The sequence below is a fragment of the Schistocerca gregaria genome, chromosome 6 (assembly GCF_023897955.1).
Source record: "Schistocerca gregaria isolate iqSchGreg1 chromosome 6, iqSchGreg1.2, whole genome shotgun sequence".
Taxonomy (NCBI): Eukaryota; Metazoa; Arthropoda; class Insecta; order Orthoptera; family Acrididae; genus Schistocerca; species Schistocerca gregaria.
The window spans coordinates 247547827-247567079 of NC_064925.1; positions in this window are offsets into that span (position 1 = coordinate 247547827).

Genomic DNA, 19253 nt, shown 5'->3' on the forward strand with positions numbered 1-19253 from the left:
CGGACATGAGACCTGGATAAGTTGAAAAAACCAGAGATTGCTGTGGGATTCAGACAGAGCATTAGACAACGATTGGCTAGAACAGAGCAAAGGAATACGGTAGAAGGAGAATGGATCATTTTGAGAGATGTAATAGTAAAGGCATCAAAGGATCAAATAGGAAAAAAGAGAAGACCTAGTAGAAATCCTTGGGAAACAGGATATATTGAATTTAATTGATGAAAGGGGAAAATATAAAAATGCACGAGATGAAGCAAGCGAAAGGGAATACAAACATCTAAAAATTGAGATTGACAGTAAGTGCAAAACGGCTGAGCAGGAATGGCTAGCGGACAAATGTAAGTATTTAGAAGCATATGTAAGTAGGGGAAAAACAGATACCCCCTACAGGAAAATTAGAGAGATCTTTGGAGAAAAGAGAACCACCTGTATGTATTGTTTCGGCATATAGACAAGCGCCGGCATGAAGACGAAGATCGGAAGAGCGAAGACGGTGGCGAGACATCAGCCAGTAGCCTGGTGACAAGGACCAAGGCATGGCAGGAGCGCCCTCTAGCTGAAGAGAATACAAGCGCCGCTCCTGCCAGCCTCAGTGGACAGTACTAGAAGAGCACTACAACACCAGTGACATGTGATACATATCAGTTGCTTACATGGACCTTGTGTACAGCAAAGGACTTTGAATATTTGCATGTCGCCCATCGCTTGTGACGCCATTGTAAATTTAAAGTTACGTATTGTCAGTCTTCTTATTTGTAATAAAAACTATTAATGTGATTTTCTGATTGTTGCCAGCATCATATTTAAAGTACCAGGGAAGCAGGTTGCTAGCCTTACTTGCCCCGAGTCCCATTGGGTTTCACCCCTAACGGCTGAGGGACTATAACCGGTGGATTTGGTAGTCTTTGCCGTATGAGCACAAAGGTGACCATGCCTCAGAATATGTCCGAGATGTCCAGCCTTATTCCAAAGTAACTGGAATCCCGACTGTCGGGACCACTTACTTGGCCACTCATACGTTGCCCTTGGTTCATGAACTAGGACATGGCTACAGGAACCTACACCATGAACCACCAACATGTAAACATGGAAACAGAAAAGATTGTAACAGCTACAGAGGTATCTCTTTAATCAGCGTTGTGGGTAAAATCTTCGCAGGTATTGTTGAAAGGAAAGTGCGAGTATTAGTTGAGGACCAATTGGATGAAAATCAGTGTGGGTTTAGGCCTCTTAGAGGTTGTCAGGACCAGATCTTTAGCTTACGGTAAATAATGGAGAAGTGTTACGAGTGGAACAGCGAATTGTATCTATGTTTTATAGATCTAGAAAAGGCATATGACCGGGTTCCTAGGAGGAAGTAATTGTCTGTTCTACGAGATTATGGAATAGGAGGCAAACTTTTGCAAGCAATTAAAGGTCTTTACATTGATAGTCAGGCAGCAGTTAGAGTTGACGGTAAATTGAGTTAATGGTTCAGAGTAGTTTCAGGGGTAAGACAAGGCTGCAACCTGTCACCACTGTTGTTCATATTATTTAAGGATTATATGTTGAAAACAATAGTCTGGCGGGGTGAGATTAAGATATCTGAACACAAAATAAGCAGTCTTGCATATGCGGATGACTTAGTTGTGATGGCAGATTCGATTGAAAGTTTGCAAAGTAATATTTCAGAGCTAGATCAGAAATGTAAGGACTATGGTATGAAGATTAGCATCTCCAAAACGAAAGGAATGTCAGTGGGGAAGAAATATAAACGGATTGAGTGCCAAATAGGAGGAACGAAATTAGAACAGGTGGAAGGTTTCAAGTACTTAGGATGCATATTCTCACAGGATGGCAACGTAGTGAAAGAACTGGAAGTGAGGTGTAGCAAAGCTAATGTAGTCTGCGCTCAGCTACGATCTACTCTATTCTGCAAGAAGTCAGTACCAAGACTAAGTTATGTGTGCACCGTTCAATCTTTCGACCAACTTTGTTGTATGGGAGTGAAAGCTGGGTGGATTCAGGTTACCTTATCAACAAGGTTGAGGTTACGGATATGAAAGTAGCTAGGATGATTGCAGGTACTAGTAGATGGGAACAGTCGCAGGAGGGTGTCCACAATGAGGAAATCAAAGAAAAACTGGGAATGAACTCTATAGATGTAGCAGTCAGGCCGAACAGACTTAGATGGTGGGATCATGTTACACGCATGGGAGAAGCAAGGTTACCCAAGAGACTCATGTGTTCAGCAGTAGAGGGTAGGAAGAATCGGGGTAGACCAAGGAGAAGGCACCTGGATTCGGTTTAGAATGATTTTGAAGTAATAGGTTTAACATCAGAAGAGACACCAATGTTAGCACTGAATAGGGGATCATGGAGGAATTTTATAAGGGGGCTATGCTCCAGACTGAACGCTGAAAGGCATAATCAGTCTTAAATGATGATGATGATGTGATTTTCTTGAATTCCTTTATAGCATTCCGAGAACTCAGCATCCTTTAGGCACCCTGTACGGGACGAGTGGGCAGGACCCCACATTTGACGATGAGTATCCGCCGAACCCATTGCCCGACAGCCATGGAATTTTGTATGTTGCTGGCTTTCCTCTTGCCTTTACTTTGCTGTGGTTTTACTTTGCTTTAACAGTTTCTTGTCGTTTTTGCTAATCAGCGTTTTCAGGTGAGCGTTGCAGAAAATTTCTTTGCTTGCTTGCCTTGTCTGTTTCTTGCATGTGTGTCTTCCAACATACCCACCCCACCTGTCCCGTCCCCTGCTCAGGCGTCACAGGCACAAGTGTTGATGCCACACAGCTAATGCAGATGTGTAGTCCCAGACGCAACAGATCTCCATGTTACTCCACACGGTGCACCAGCTACTGGTCAACGCTGCATCCCCAACGGATCAAGCACTGCCAACTACAGCTGCAATACCACCTTTTCGACTGTTTCGTGACCAAGAAGAGGAATGAATGGCTCGAGTGGTTGTCCCAGTTCAAGGCCCACCTCTTAGCTCACTATGTACCAAGCACTGTGAGACTTCCATATCTATTATCCATGGTAGGAAGTGCAGCGTTCAGATTAATTCAAAAACTCTTTCCTAACGCCACTCCGAGTGAACTTGCGTATGTTATCTCTTCGCTAACTAATTATTATGACCAACAATTGAATGTGGTAGCAGCTAGGTATCAATTCCTTAATTGCAAAAAACGGTCAGAACAAACTTATCGCGAGTGGATAACAGATTTTCAGGGTATGACAAGGAAATGCAAATTCAAATGTGCTTGCGGTGCTTTATATTCAGATGTTATGTTGCATGACGCGATCGTGTACAGTGTACCTGATGTCAGACTCCGAGAACAGATTTTGCAACAGTCCGATCCATCATTTCAGCAGGTAGTGCATATACTACACATTACTATACAGGTGCCTTGTCGGCTCAGAAATTTGAGCGGCCAGCTATGTCTCGGGTTGAGTCCCTTAGTTGCGATCAGCCCATTCAGCAGCGGCAGCAGCTCGCTACGCCAAGTAAACAACCTTCCACGTCGTGTAAGCAGTTCGCTACTCAGGCGAACACAATTAAGACTTGCCCTCGGTGTTATTCACGGCACAAACGCCAAGACTGCCCCTCCCGACCAGCTCAGTGTTACCGTTGTGGTAAAAAAGGACATGTACAATCCGTATGTTTGCAACAGAACAAACATATGAATTCGTTCCACTAAAAAAAAAAATCTACCCACATGACCCATGTTTTTAATGCCACATATTCAAAGTCTGCTACGGGCATTAGTAAAACTAGCAAACGTACTGTTTCTTCAGTGATGCACAGTCAAACAAACTTTTTGTTCATTTGCTTATTTGTGGGAAACGTGTGAAATTTCAGTTGGACACGGGAGCCTCTGTCACATGGCTCAATCGTCACTCATATGAACTGCTATGCTCCCCATGCCTGTCTATAACTAGCACGCAACTGACAGCTTATAATGGACAAGACATTCCCATTCTTGGAACATGTACTTTGCCTGCCATGTCTCACTCGCATTAGCGAACAGTGACTTTCACAATGCAACAATCACGCAATTGTGAGATCATATTTGGTCTTTATTCTTTTGCTTTTTTCGCCTTTACATTCAGGATAATGTGTTATCAATGTCTGCATTCAATGCAAAAGACAGTGTAGATAGCTTGCTAAAAGAATTCCCGGGTCTCTTTTCTGAACGTGTAAGCAAAACTAACAATTTTGTTGCACATGTTACTCTGAAAGAGAATGGTCAGCCAAAATTCTAATGGACCAGAACTGTTCCCATTGCATTACAGGACAAAGTCGCGGCTGAACTTACAGAACTGCAAGATAGCGGAGTTATTGCGCCCATATCAGCTAGTCAATGGGCAAGTCCACTGGTTTCACTCCCCAAACCTTCAGGTCGCATTCGACTCTTGTGTTGACTTTAAGTCTACAGTCAACACACAAACTGTGATTGATACTTATTCATTGCCATGCCTAAAGGATCTTATGGACAAATTAGGCGCTGGACGCTATTTTTCAAAAACCGATTTGCGTGATGCATGTCTTCAAATACCGCTCGACGAAGAATCTCAGAAAGTGTGTGTAGCAAATGATCATTTAAGCTTGTTTAAATATTTGCGTTTGCCTTTTAGCAGTGCTTCCGCGCCAACTATTTTCCAACGCTGTATGGAACAGCTGACTGCGCAAGTGCCAAACTGTTCAAACTGTTTCGACGGTGTTGTTGAAGCAAGTCGTACACCTAGAGAACACATCGCAAATCTACATACTTTGTTTCATGTGTTATCTGAGGCAGGAGTATAGTGTCGACTGCACAAGTGTGACTTTTTAAAACCTGAGTTGTAGTAGCTTGGTCATGCCATCAAAAATCAAGGTGTACATCCTCTTCAGTCGCATTTGTTAGAAATACGAGACTTGCCAGTTGCTCGCAATATCACACAATTGGGAAAATGAATAGGAAAAATGAACTATTATATTCTATCCATAACGAATGCTGCACAAATTACAGATCCATTGCATCGATTGCTTCGCAAAATGTCCCCTTTGTTTGGACAGATGAGTGCCAAGCAGCTTTTCAAACACTTAAAGGAGCATTGCTCAATGATCGAAGCTTAGTTCACTTTGATGATGACACACCAGTTGTATTGCATGTTGATGCTTCCTCTTACGGAATCGTTGCAGTGTTTTCGCACACAATTGGTGATGAAGACAGGGCTATTGATTTCGCGTCAGAAGTGTTGTCCAAAGCTCAGTATAACTATTCACAAATTTAAAAAGAGGCTTTGGCTATTGTGTATGGTGTCACCAAATTCCACCACTATTTGTATGGTAGAAAATACTAGTTAGTGAGGGATCACAAGCTTTTGCAGTCATTGTTTCATCCGACTAAACCTGTTCCTCTACGAACTGCCCAAAAATTTCAAAGACAGGTTTTGTTGCTGTCTCAATACCAATACGATATTGTGCTTCGTCTGATCACACAACATGGTATGCGGACGCGCTTTCACTTCTTCCTATTGGGCCTGATACAGACTTTGATGCTTCTACTACATCTTGTTGTCACCTCAATGCTTAAGATTCTGAATTGGTTCAGTCTTTTCCGCTGAACTGTAGGAAAATTGCACAGGCCACGAAAGCTGATCCAGATTTGAACATTTTGCTAAAATACATTGGCATATCTTTGCCTCGTTCCTTGCATAGCGTAAAAAATTCTGTAGTGCGCCGGTACTTTGCACGTCGGCAATTCAGATGTTGTCATCAATTTTTTTCCTCGAAGGAAATTGAAACATTCTGAGAGCACAACTGCATACGGCAGGGCCGGTCAGAAATTCTGCACGCGTGCGTTGATCCTGCACGTGTGCAACTCCCGGGTCACAGCGTGCACGCCGCAGCCGTCAGCGTTCATGTAGTGCATGTTTCTGTGCACAGATGTCGCTTTATCCACTTGCTGGGATACTCTGTACCGGCGCATTCTAGTGCTCTTTCCACAGCTTGCAAGCCAATCATGAGAAGGTATTTCGCGTATTAAACATTTAAAATTCTGTCGCAGTCTACTCATTGAGACGTCTACTTTTATGTTAACAGTTTAACCCAGTAAGCCAAATAATACAGATAACAACCGTGGGTTTTAATTAAGGTAGCTTGGCTGACGGCAAGTAAACACGCTTAATGTTTTTGATATAGTATTTAAGAAAGATAGCACTTAGCGACTTCCAACGAACCTTAAGGTTACGGTCACCAGGGGTAAACGAGACTGGATATGTTGCTATCTTGCTTGTACCACATAAACAGGGAAGTGGAGCCGCCGCCGTTCATTTAGGACACATGTCTAATAACAGATGTCGCTGTCTCACATGTGCAGCACTTCCGCACGTCTGCACACTGTGCAGCGTTTGGCCGGCCCTGGCATACGGCATCTAACTATTACACCATTCCATCGACAGTCAAACGGTGAAGCGGAACGTTTTGTCAGAACATTTAAACAACAGATCAACAAACTTCAGACACACCAGGGATCAAGCATTGCAACTGTTCCTCGCCTCATACCGTTCGCATCCACGAGATGGACCTTCGCCGGCAGAATTGCTTCACGGCCGCCGCCATCGCACGCTGCTCCACCTGCTCCACTCTCCTCAGCATCCGGCGCCGAAGGAAGGCCGCAACTATCGCTTCGCGCCAAATGATATTATTTTTACAGGTTTTTTAGCGGCAGCAGACGGTGGGCGTGAGGCGAGATCGTCCGTCGACTTGGCACTTGCATGTGTCTTGTTTCAGTTCCAGATGGCTTGCAGCCCCGACATCAAAATCAGCTTTGCCTCAGTCATGTGCACGGTGATCTTTCAGTCTCTCTTCTCCCAGATTTACGGATTCAGAGGGCAGCACGGCCACAGCAGCCGCCAGAGGGTGTCATCACGACACAGCGAGACAACCCCATAAAGATGGAGCCTTCGCCTCCTCCGTCTCCTCTCGTACTGCCTATGGAGCTGGACCCGCCCACACCGCAGCAGTCGCCGCCTTCTTCAACTGGTTCGTGGCAGCAGGAGGTGGGCGCGTACCCTTCTGGTCGTTTTCCGGGGGACGTTTCCGCCAGAGCGCAGGCTGGATGGTGGGGTACAACAGGAAGCTTGACGTCCCCTGCAGCCATCACTTCCGGCTCGACGTTGCCTTCCCCACTGTGGTCGCACTCCCTACACGCCGAGGGAGGAATGTTCCGGCATATCGACAAGTGCCAGTACAAAGACGAAGATCACAAGAGCAAAGAAGGTGGTGAGACGACATCAGCCAACAGCCCACTGACAAGGACTGCACCATGACAGGAGCGCCCTCTAGCCGAAGAGCATATAAGGCACCGATCCTACTACCTTCGGCCAGACAGTATTGGACAGTATTTGCATACGAGAGCACTACGATAGCAGTGACATGTGATCCCGTTCAATTGCTTTCATTGACCTTGTATACAGCAAAGGACTTTGATTGCTTGCATGTCGCCCATCGCTTGCGACACCATTGAAAATTTATAGTTAACTATTGTCAATCTTCTTCTTTGTAATGAAAACCATTAATGTGATTTGCTTCAATTGTTGTATAGCATTCCGAGAACGCAGCATCGTTTAGGCACTCTATACGAGATGAGTGGGCAGGACCCCACATGAATATCAAGAGATCTCATGGAAAACCAGGCCCAAGCAAAGAAGGGAAAACTGAAAGGTGTGTACAAGGGAGATGTGCTAGAGGACAATATTTTAGAAATGGACGATGATGTAGATAAAGATGAGATGTGAGATACGATACTGCGTGAAAAATTTGACAGAGCACTGAAAGACCTAAGTCGAAACAATGCCGGGGGAGTAGACAACATTCCGTTAGAACTACTGAGTGAGTTGGGACTGCCAGCCATGACAAAATTCTTCCATCTGGTGTGCAAGAAGTATGAGACAGGCAAAGTAACCCTCAGGCTTCAAGAAGAATATTACAATTACAAAGAAAGTAGGTGCTGATAGGTGTGAATATTACCGAACTATCAGTTTAGAAAGTCATGGCTGCAAAACACTCTTTACAGAAGAATGAAAAAACTGGCAGAAGCCGACCACAGGGAATATCAGTTTAAATTCTGGAGACATTTAGGAACACACGAAGCTATACTGATCATATGACTTCTCATAGAATATGGGTTACTGAATGGCAAACCTACGGTTATAGCATTTGTAGGCTTAGAGAAAGTTTTTGACAATGTTGATTTGAATACTCTCTTCGAAATTCTGAAGGTAGCAGGGGTAAAACACAGGAAGCAGAAGGCTATTTACATCTTGTTCAGAAACCAGATGGCAGTTATGAGAGTGACGGGGCATGAAAGGTAGCTCGCCCAGCGCTTTTGACAAAAACTGGTCACTGCCCATCGTCCACCGTATGCTGACGGCGCTGACAGGTCGGGAAAGCACAAAGGCCAACTGAAATGGAGGAGCGACCAAGTTTTACCACACACAAGTACATGGCTAGGGATATGGAATGTTCTCACTGAAGAAAAATGATGTCGATCGCGTTCCACCGGATGGCTGAATCTGTTTACAAGTTCACAGCTAAATCAAATGATTCATATGGCTCTGAGCAATATGGGACTTAACATCTGAGGTCATCAGTCCCCTAAAACTTAGAATGCAGTCTTCGTCGGTTTCACTGATCGTAAAACATTGTTTCTGTCATTCACTGACTGTTCTCGGGAATGAATTGTTATTTCCTAGTACAGGTATGATGGCCGCCTCCTTGTGTGAAGCTTTAAGTTTATTACCTAACGTAACTAACTACTTGGAATTGAAATTTCCACTCCCTTCCCAGATCATTCCGTAAAAAATCAGGTTTTTGTGGCTCGTGTTTTGTCCGGTAGAGCCCGAAATTACTTTGTACGATATGACCCTAAAGTACCGCTGATATAGTTTAACATCGTTATTACTTCGGCTAGACATTCTCAGAGTGTACAATATAGAGAATAATTTTAGTTGCGTCTAAATGTTCAGTAAAATTGTAACATTACTTACTTGCAAACAAAACAACACTCCGAAGTTAAGTTCATGAACCGTAAAACTCGCCAGGAACAGGTAAGTTCTTGTCACTCCGAAACACATAGCTGCATCCATTAAAAATCGTGTGAGCGGTCTTTTTCCTTCAGTTAATGGTCCAAATGCGCTTTAGGTGCTTCAATTAGCTCTAAAGTTTAGCAAAGACGTCTTGTCCAGTATAACCGGCTGTCTCATACAACCCGACCTTCTCCTATACGTTTATTGTACCGATATTCTGATGTTCTCATTTGAAACAATCAATTTTTGATTAGTAATTTATGCTTAACGATTAACGTTAAAAGACTAACAAGATGGCACAGTCAAGAAGAACTGCTGCTCGAAAAGCATGGTTCCGCGTTCGAGTCAAATTCCGGCACACAGTTTTATTCCGTTAAGAAGCATTACAACAGCACGCACTCCGTTGTATGGTGAAAGATTCATTTTGGAAACAATACGAAGCTTATGCGTCTTCTTCGGACGTGATATACTCAGTCATGGAGAGAGATTGCCCACGTAGACTACTTTTACACCAGTAACCCCTCTACTCAGATTCGCTAAGGAATCGAAATCCCATTTATAGAGTGCGTCAATGTTTATGACGTCTTATCTCCTTAATTGCGTTGTACAGTGATATAATCTTGCAAGTAAATTCAGTGGTATATCTTGACACTATCTGTAAAATATGTTGCGAATAGAGTTAGTAGTAACCAAGTAATGAATTAGTTATGCCTGTACGAACAGCGGAAATGTAGTAAGCGATGAACGTTTGTCTTATTTTGTGAATGGGAGAGGGGTATGTCAGCGACAAAAAGTTTCGAAAACGTTTCAAATTGTGTGTAAAGCTTGTTTGGAAGTCGCTAAGTGCTCTCGTTCTCAAATACTGCATGGATATAGTCTGGGTAATTTACATGCAGTGAGTTACAGTACACTCCAATACATACACTATGTGATCAAAAGTATTCGGGCACCCCCAAAAACAGACTTTTTTCGTATCAGATGCATTGTGTTGCCACCTACTGCCAGGTACTGCCAGGTACTCCACATTAGCGACCTCAGTAGTCATTAGACATCGTGAGAGCAGAATGGGGCGCTCCGCGGAACTCACGGACTTCGAACGTGGTCTGGTGATTGGGTGTCACATGCGTCATACGTCTGTACGCAAGATTTCCACACTCCTGAACATCCCTAGGTCCACTGTTTCCGATTTGATAGTGAAGTGAAAACGTGAATGAACACGTACAGCACAAAAGCGTACAGGCCGCCCTCGTCTGTTGACTGACAGAGACCACCGATAGATGAAGAGGGTCGTAATGTGCAATAAGCATACATCTACCCAGACCATCACACAGGAATTCCAAACTGCATCAGGATCCACTGCAAGTACTATGACAGTTAGGCGGGAGGTGAGAAAACTGATTTCATGGTCGAGTGGCTGTTCATAACCCACAGGTCTCTCTCGTAAATGCCAAATGACACCTCGCTTGGAGTAAGGAGCGTAAACAATGGACGATTGAACAGAAGAAAAACGTGGTGTGGAGTGACGAATCACGGTACACAATGTGGCGATCCGATGGCAGGGTGTGGGTATGGCGAATGCCCGGTGAACGTCATCTGTCAGCGTGTGTAATGCCAATAGTAAAATCGACGGAGGAATGCACGTTGCACTTGAACACTGGAATGACTTCTCGCAAATACCAACACACAAAATGATTGCTCTTGTCGTTCAGTCGCCCGTTGCCACATACATACAGCGCAGCTGTGTAAGAACTTTGAACCTTCCTCTTCCCGCCCCACGCAATATCTTACTTTCATACTTTGTCTGTAATAAACAACCGAAATCTGTTTTTTTAATCGCACTGTATTATTGTATTTCTCGTGCAATGAAGCAGTAGGAAGCTGGTAAGGTACTGTGATTACGGAACTTTGTACACGTGAACAGCAGTTTATTATGAAAACAGTTACTCTCGCTACAATTAAAAGATACACACACACTGGTGACTAATGAATAAGGCAGTTAAATTTAAGGCTCACGTCATCAATAAATACAATAATTGAAATGAACGAAAGCAGGGTAATTAAAAAAATCGCCGCACGCTGGCGAGCCCAAAATAAATTTACTACAACAATTTCAAATTCTAAGCAGCATCAGCAAAACTTATTGCCATACGGTGTTAATGTTAACAGGTAATTACAGATCGAGATCATTAATTGCTCAAACGAGTAAATACACTTAGCAACTGCACAAACGGCTTAAAGCCCAATCACGATTGCAAAGTAATTTAAGGTACTTAAATTTTGTACATGGATTTCATTAAGGAACACGATGTCTCGATCATAAACACCAGTTCAAAGCAACACTGATCGACCTCAAGTTAACAGAATTACACTGTAAAGAAGTTCAATAGCATTTAAGACAAATGCAACTTTGTGAGAGCTTCGCGACCAATCTCCAAGATCATACTGGGTACAAATGGCCGAGCCGAACTTACATTGAAGGGCACCTCTAGGCGGTGTTGCATAGATTTACTTAAGAAAAAATCAGTTGCATTAAATCACAAGGGAAATTAATTATAAATATAAAGGTTCCCTTAACGGTAACATACACATCCGAAATATAGAATACCAAAGTAATGCAAATGCTTATTTCAGGGCTTACAGATAAGGTAACAGCGGCAGTGGCCGACCAAATACGCAGAAGGAATCAGCCGATCCCCGCGGGCAGAAACGGCAGACAAACAAATTACAAGATAATCACTACACAGGCGACTAGTTCGGAAAACAGCTAATACCACGTAATGAGGATTTACTAGAATCAGCTGACTAGCTGTCTTATCAAAATATACACCTTTTACACAGATATGAGGAATTTAAATTAAAAAATGGTGAAGGCAACAAGGCGATCCAAAGCATACAGTGAGGTCCCCTTACACACACACACACACACACACACACACACACACACACACACACAAAATATTTATTTCCTTCAGGCATAAGGCAGAGTGCTGGAAGCCTATAGCTGTCTTCTCTATTGAAATTTCTTTCGCTTTTAGTGATCTCAACCACTTCTCGCACTTCCCTTCTGTAAATGTTACAGTATTTGACTAGGACTCATACGTTGAAGTCTGCATACTGACCGCAGTGCTCCTGATGTTCCGCTACTGCAGATTTCACATTTCGTTTTATTCTTTTATTCTCCCTCCAGTTTCGTCTGTATACACCTTGCCACAGCCACACTTCGTAGACTTCGCCAGGTTGGAGGTGATAAGAAGCGCCTCTATTGTACCGGAACAGGAATTTTATTTTGTGCGGGCGGAAAACTGCGGTCCTTATACCTTTATATTCGAAGAATAAGACTTGTGCTGTCAATATATCTAGAAATGAACGATAACCCTGAAGATTGAGAAGGCAGTTCTTCCTCCTTCCCACAGCCATTGTGAATACTACTTCGTTTGAATGCAATATCTAGGGACAGTCCATCATAGACGTTGTCCTGTAGGATGTCCTTTTAATAACTCGGCTGTTCACACTGTTACACTCACTGCTACACGGACACGCGACGACAGCTATAGGCAACTGGTTCCCAACCCTTTCCCTTCCTGTTATCGCTCACTATATAGTGACGATAGCGCACCAGCAGTAGCCGAAAAATCTGATCTAATAACCCCACTTCTTCAGAACAACTGTGCGAAAACTCAGTTTATGTAAATGGTACGCTATTCTAGACAAGATGCAGGTAACTGGGGCATCAGAAGATTCTGCAGAAGATCCGAACAAAGGGGTCGAAACACGGATTGTGAAGAAATCATGCGAAAAGGAGCAGGACACGGACTAAAATCTTAGATTTTATTTTCAGTGCACCTCGTGTCTCCAACTCTTCTCGTGAAGACCCCACATGATACATTAAAATGGAATCCTTCTGCTCTAGACTTCCACCCATTGTAAGATTTCTCACCGAGAGTGCTTTAGCAAAATCACACAATTGTTAGCTTACGTACGTCAACGACACTCCCCATTACAAGTTATAAACGCAAAGAAATTAATGGATTTCAACAAAATCTACTGAGCTTACTAAATGCGCCAAATCCGGTCTCTCTCTCTCTCTTGTGTTGCCGGCCGGTGTGGCCGAGCGTTTCTAGGCGCTTCAGTCTGGAACCGCGCGTCCACTATTGTCGCAGGTTCGAATCCTGCCTCGGGCATGGATGTGTGTGATGCTCTTAGGTTAGTTAGGTTTAAGTAGTTCTAAGTTCTAGGGGACTGATGACCTCAGATGTTAAGTCCCATAGCCATTTGAACCGTCTCTCTCGTGCGCGCCACATTATAGTCAGACTCACTTCTAACAGGGCATCTTGAAAACAGTTTCCTTTAATGAAGGATATCTTTGAGTTACAATTGCTCGTCACCAGTCGACAGTATTCACTATTCTCGCCGAGTCAGTAATACGTAGCCCTCGCAGATGTTATCGTTACAACGCGAAGCAACAGTAGTCTCTTTACTTACATGATTCTTTTGATTTCATTTTGCTTTGTTAATCCATATTACTTCTCATCCAGAGCGATAATTTCTTGCCGGCCACGGTGGTCGAGCGGTTCTCGGCGCTTCAGTCCGGAACCGCGCGATTGCTATGGTCGCAGGTTCGAATCCTGCCTCGGGCATGGATGTGTGTGATGTCCTTCGGTTAGTTAGGTTTAAGTAGTTCTAAGTTCTAGGGGACTGATGACCTCAGATGTTAAGTCCCATAGTGCTCGGAGCCATTTGAACCATTTTTTTGATAATTTCTTAACTGACTCATGCACGGTTCAACATAGACAAACTAAAGCGCAGGTAGACAATGAAAAGGAAGTGTATTGAAATCAACATAAAACTTCAAGCCTCCATAATTACACACCACAAAGAATCGTTCACAGTTAACTCTCTCTCTTTGAATTGTGAGATATATGTAAGCCCAGCGGACTGTCAGCCATTGAATCGGAGCACAATTACTAGGGTCAAAGCACTGGTTGACTAGGAACTGACCGTTTCTAATTACACAAATAGCATTGGACCAAAATAGCAAAGTCGTAGAGTTCCGCATTATAGGGGTCAAGTCTTGGCGTAGCGAGCACGATTGCTGGCGACTCTTCGTAGTGTCGAAGGCTACGATCCCAAGCAGGCAGACTGGAGCTGGACGACAGGTGGCGGAAGGATTCCAGGAGAGTTTCTCATCGAGGAACTATGGCAACAGCGGGTGTCAAGTCCAGAGAGCTCACTGTGGAGAACTGACTCGCTATAGCAGCAACGTCGGCCTAAGTACTTTGAGGCGTCGTGGATAGGATGAGACCAATTTTCGGATATTTGATCCTGTGAAACGGGATAGGTTCATGGCGACTGCGTTGTCTTGAATGAATGTCGGCGAGTTGTTACAGGACTGTTTTGCAGAATGGACCTGCAACATACGCAAATTCACCATATTCAAATTGCAGACCCATCCTCGACCTTTGTAACTAATTGATCTTAAATATACGCGTGATCGTTACTTGCAGTAGTATAAAAATGGACTTCTTTGCTGTTTGGGAGTAAGAACCTGTTTTGGAAGCAAAATGGGTGACGTGGCCAGTGACCCAAACGTCGAGACGACCAGACGCGCCGTTGCGCTGCTTCTTAAAAGGGCTGACGATGGGTGGTGGTCACACAATGGTGAAGGGTCAGCAGGGCCATTTCTGGCGCGGGTGAGGATTCCGTTGCAGGAAGAACTTCCTTGAGCGACCGCTTGCGAAAAATTTTTATGGGACGGAATGAGGAGGAAACTTACCAAAGTCGCTGTTGTTTGCCGTATATAGAAATGACTTCTGGGATATTGCCGGGCTGATGAAAAGAAACCCCAAGTCTTCGAAACCGTAGGACGCCGCTGAAAACGCAGATCTTCCAGAAAAAAATTAAAAATGTGAAGAAACGGACATTGGTTGACATGGATCTTCTCCCACAGTTACCGCGAGCGTACAATGCCGAAAGGAAACTCTCTTATTGGCTGAAGAGAGTGACCGAAAGAGAGAGGGACGACTTCTCCAAGGGAACTTGGGAAAAATTACACTTGTTAAGCAAGTTAAACATCGTCCAGGGAAGGAGAAATGTGCTCTAAGGGGCGCATTTTTAGTCGTCTCAACTCGCAGGAAGTAGAATCCAGCCAACCAGGACTAGCTAGTAACGAGAAACGCGGTAAAACGAGGTTTCCTCGACTGACGCCGTCACGCTGTAACAGACTTCACCAGAGATTTCAATAAGACTCTTCATCAGAGACTTCTTCCGCCTCCTTCGGCTTAGGACATCAACCAACTTGTAAGACGAATTTTATGGATAATTAATTACTTAGAAAGGTCGCCAGCACTTATGCAGATTGAGGGCGTAGCATTTCTGCCACCAGTAACTACAGTATGGTGAAACCAAGCCGCTTCTGCGTGAGATGTAGGGAGAGTCATATCGGTTTTCATCTTGAATATCTTAGACCTTCACTCCAACGACTTATCGTGCAAATCATGAAACGTTTGCTTCCAAATTCCGCAACAGGTGCGAGAGTAGCACTTTCCATAATTCTGTGCTTTGCCTTCTGCACTTCTGTCCTTTACTAACTCACTTCACAGCGATCAGTCAGTACTTAGGCGACTTATCATCGGTTTTTCCCCCGACCCACATGTCAGATGAACAAAGGCATTCGCACAGGTTGTCTTATCGAGATGTTGCTACCGGATGTCTTGTTATTGAGAATGAAATATAATTATCCCAGTTATTGAGCATTAAAAGGTTATTGAGAATGAGGCATATTTGTCGTAGTTATTGAGAACTAAAATTTGATGGAGAAAAACATCTTTTACACAAAAAAATTAAGAAATTGCAGTTTGCAGACGGAACTGCAGTGGTGGTGTTCGCCGTTGTAGCCCCTGTGACTTAGGGCATAGGCCACCCTTGGTGCAGCGCTGTTGTGACAAAGGTCTGTGAGCTCCAACATAGAAATTTCCTTCTCTAAATCGCACTGAACATAAATTCCTGGAAATCAATGCCAAGGTTTCTATGGAAGACTTAAGACGACAGGGTGACATCGTGCGAGGGGTACAGTAGAAAGACCCTGAACTGTATCCGAGAGGATCCTTGTCCGGCCATCCTGATTCAGGTTTTCCATGATTTCCCCAAACCGATTAAGTAAATTCCTGGACGGTTTCTTAGAAAGGGCATGCCCGATTTTCTTCCCCAATCTGAACTTGTGGTTGATTTCTAATGAACGTGTGGGAGGGATTTTTTTTTCCACATCTACATCCATGATGAGCAAACAACTGAAGTTAATGGCAGAGGATACCTGCCGTCCCATTCACGTATGGATCATGGAACAGTGACTCTAAATGCCTCGATGCCTGCTATAATGAATGAAATTTTCTCTCACCATCTCTACTGGAGCAACGCATAATTGGATGTCGTATATTCTTTAGCTTCATCATTAAAAGCCGTTCTTGAAACTTATTAGTAGGCTTCCTCGACAGAGTTTACCTCGATCTCAACATATCATGTAGTTCAGTTTGTACAGTTTTTTCAGCATCTATGTGACACTTTCACGTGGGCCACACACTTGTGACAGTCGGAACTACCCTTCTCTGTACCCGTTCAGTATCCCTTGTTAGACTTCTTTGATGTGGGTCTCACACACTTGAGCAGTATTCTAGGATGGGTGGCACGAGTGCTTTGTATGCGATCTCCTTTGTAGACTGCTCACATTTCCCTAGAATTCTACCAATAAACTGAAGTTTGCCACCTGTTTATCTGTTGTTGCATTTCACATCCCTACAAAGTGTTATACCCAGGTATTTGTATGAGTTCACAGATTACAGTTGTGACTCGTTGATACTACACTCCTAGATTACTACACAATGTCATAGATAACACGCTGCGTCCTCCCTACCAAGAAACCTTATAGCCAGTCACAAATTTCACTTGATACTTCATATTTCTGAGAATAAGGGAGGTGTGAAACCGAGTCATACTTTTGTAAGTCAAGAAACAGTGTATCTGCCTGCCTGCCTTGATCCTTGTTTTTCATGATCTTATGTGAGGAAAGTGAGAGTTGTTTCAGCAACCCATGCTGACTGGCATGGACGAGGTTCTTCTGTTCGAGATACCTCATTATGTTTGAACTCAGCGTATGTTCTAAGATTCTAACGCAAATAAATGTTATGCATACTGGACGGTAGTTTTGCTGATCACTTCTGCTATCCTTCTTGTAGACGGGTGTGACCTGTGCTTCCTTCAAACCACTGAGCTCGGTGTTAGAGGGCTCTGCAGTATACTCTAGCTAAAAGAGGGGCTAACTAATGTGCAAACTAGGTGTAGAATCTGTTTATTGCATCGTCGGTTAACTTTTTCTTCTCAAGCTGCTGTTGATCTCGTTAGAGTGGATTCTGTGTGTATTGTGTCTACTTAAATTTGGGTTCCTGCTTCGAGCATTTCGAGCATACATAAGTTCATAACTTGTAAAAAGCTTTACTAAAATTGCTTCCACAACAGATATCCCACAGAAGACAGAAAATAAATTTCTGGATTTTGTTTGGAGTTTATAAAGAGAACAGACAAGGATAACTTTCACTATAAAGGTGATCAATACTCACCCGAATTTTCTTTTTGGCTACATTGATTTAGACTCTGTCATTTTCAATAGCCCGTAGTTCATTCTTAGCCTTTGGCCGCGTCATGACGTGAAGGCTCCTACTAGACGACTGTAGTCTCTGACAGTAGAAATATTGTAGATATGATCAGTCCTACTATATTTCTATGCCGCCACCTCTCCAAAAGCATTCTGGTCTATTGGTAATGACTGAATGGAAGTCGGTATAGCCAATAAAAGGGCTTAAGAAAAGGGGGAGATACACGCGGTGTCCCAGGAGGATTGGTCAGTATTCAGGGATCTGACAGGAACAGACATCCGTAGCAAAAAATTCCAGTAAACTTGGGCTCTAAAACGCATACCTTAAGAACTGTGAGCACTTGTTCTTCTTGACTACTGCGAAACGCATCTCCTCTACTGAGCAAGTGCTCGTAGTTCTTAAGGTACACATTCTAGAACCCTTGTTTACTGGACTTATTTGCTTCGAATGTTCGTTCGTGTTACATTCCTGGACATTAAGCATTCCTCGTGGGACACCTTGTATATATAGTACATAATAAATGTTATGTGGATCTTACGAGAATTTTTGTTACACGTTTCCTGATTTTCAATTCCAAGCATGAAATAAATTTTGTCGTGAAAACTTTGTCAAGAATATCCATAATATATTTTCCTTTGTTAACTAACAAAGTCTACCACCATTAATGTTGGGACTATGTGCAGTTTTCGTACGACATACGATCCTTTTTCCCCACACTTCCAAAATTCAATACTGGGTGGTGCAACATGTGATATTGTCGTTCAGCCTAAGGTCACACCACCGGCTACACACAGCAGCAGATGGGGCGCAAGCGTTCCAGTCCACAGCAGGTCGCTGGTTCGACCCTCTGAGGCTAACACGGGGGATTCAAGTGTGGCAGCTCTCCTGGATGGCGGGGCATGTCACACCACTGGCTGTACACAGCAGCAGATAGGGCGCCAGCATTCCAGTCCACGGCAGGTCACTGGTTCGACCCTCTGAGGCCGACACAGGGTCTGTAGCCAGCCAGCGGCGGGCCACTCCACGGTTTGCTACCACGGGCAGTCGTCTTGGCTCCCAACATGCACTGGAGGCATCCAGGGCGAGGGCTGCAGATTCAGCTGCCAGATCACGTGTGCTTGCTGTCACTGCAACCCAAGCCATGCCAGGGGCGATGCACAGCACGGGCCACCTTTCAGTTGTCAGTGGACGGCGCTGAGGCAGTGCAGGACGAAGGCTGCTGAGTCGCCTGCCGGCGCACACCTGATGTCGTCATATCACCACGGCCACACAAGGCCGACACATTAGCAGAGAGCTTGATGGGTCGCTTAGGTGGCGTCCTCAGTATTGCTGGACCTGGTGACTCAGACCAAGAGGAATGTAGCACTGTAGTTGGAAACAATAAATCACTTGGAAAGCTCGGACGAGTCTTAATACAGTGCCCTCTACCTCTTCCCACGACATTTGGTGTTGCTGTTACATTCGGTGTCAGGAGTTACTACTACAGATCTAATACCGTGTTCTCCTCTCTGTGTTTCACAGACAAGAAGTGCGA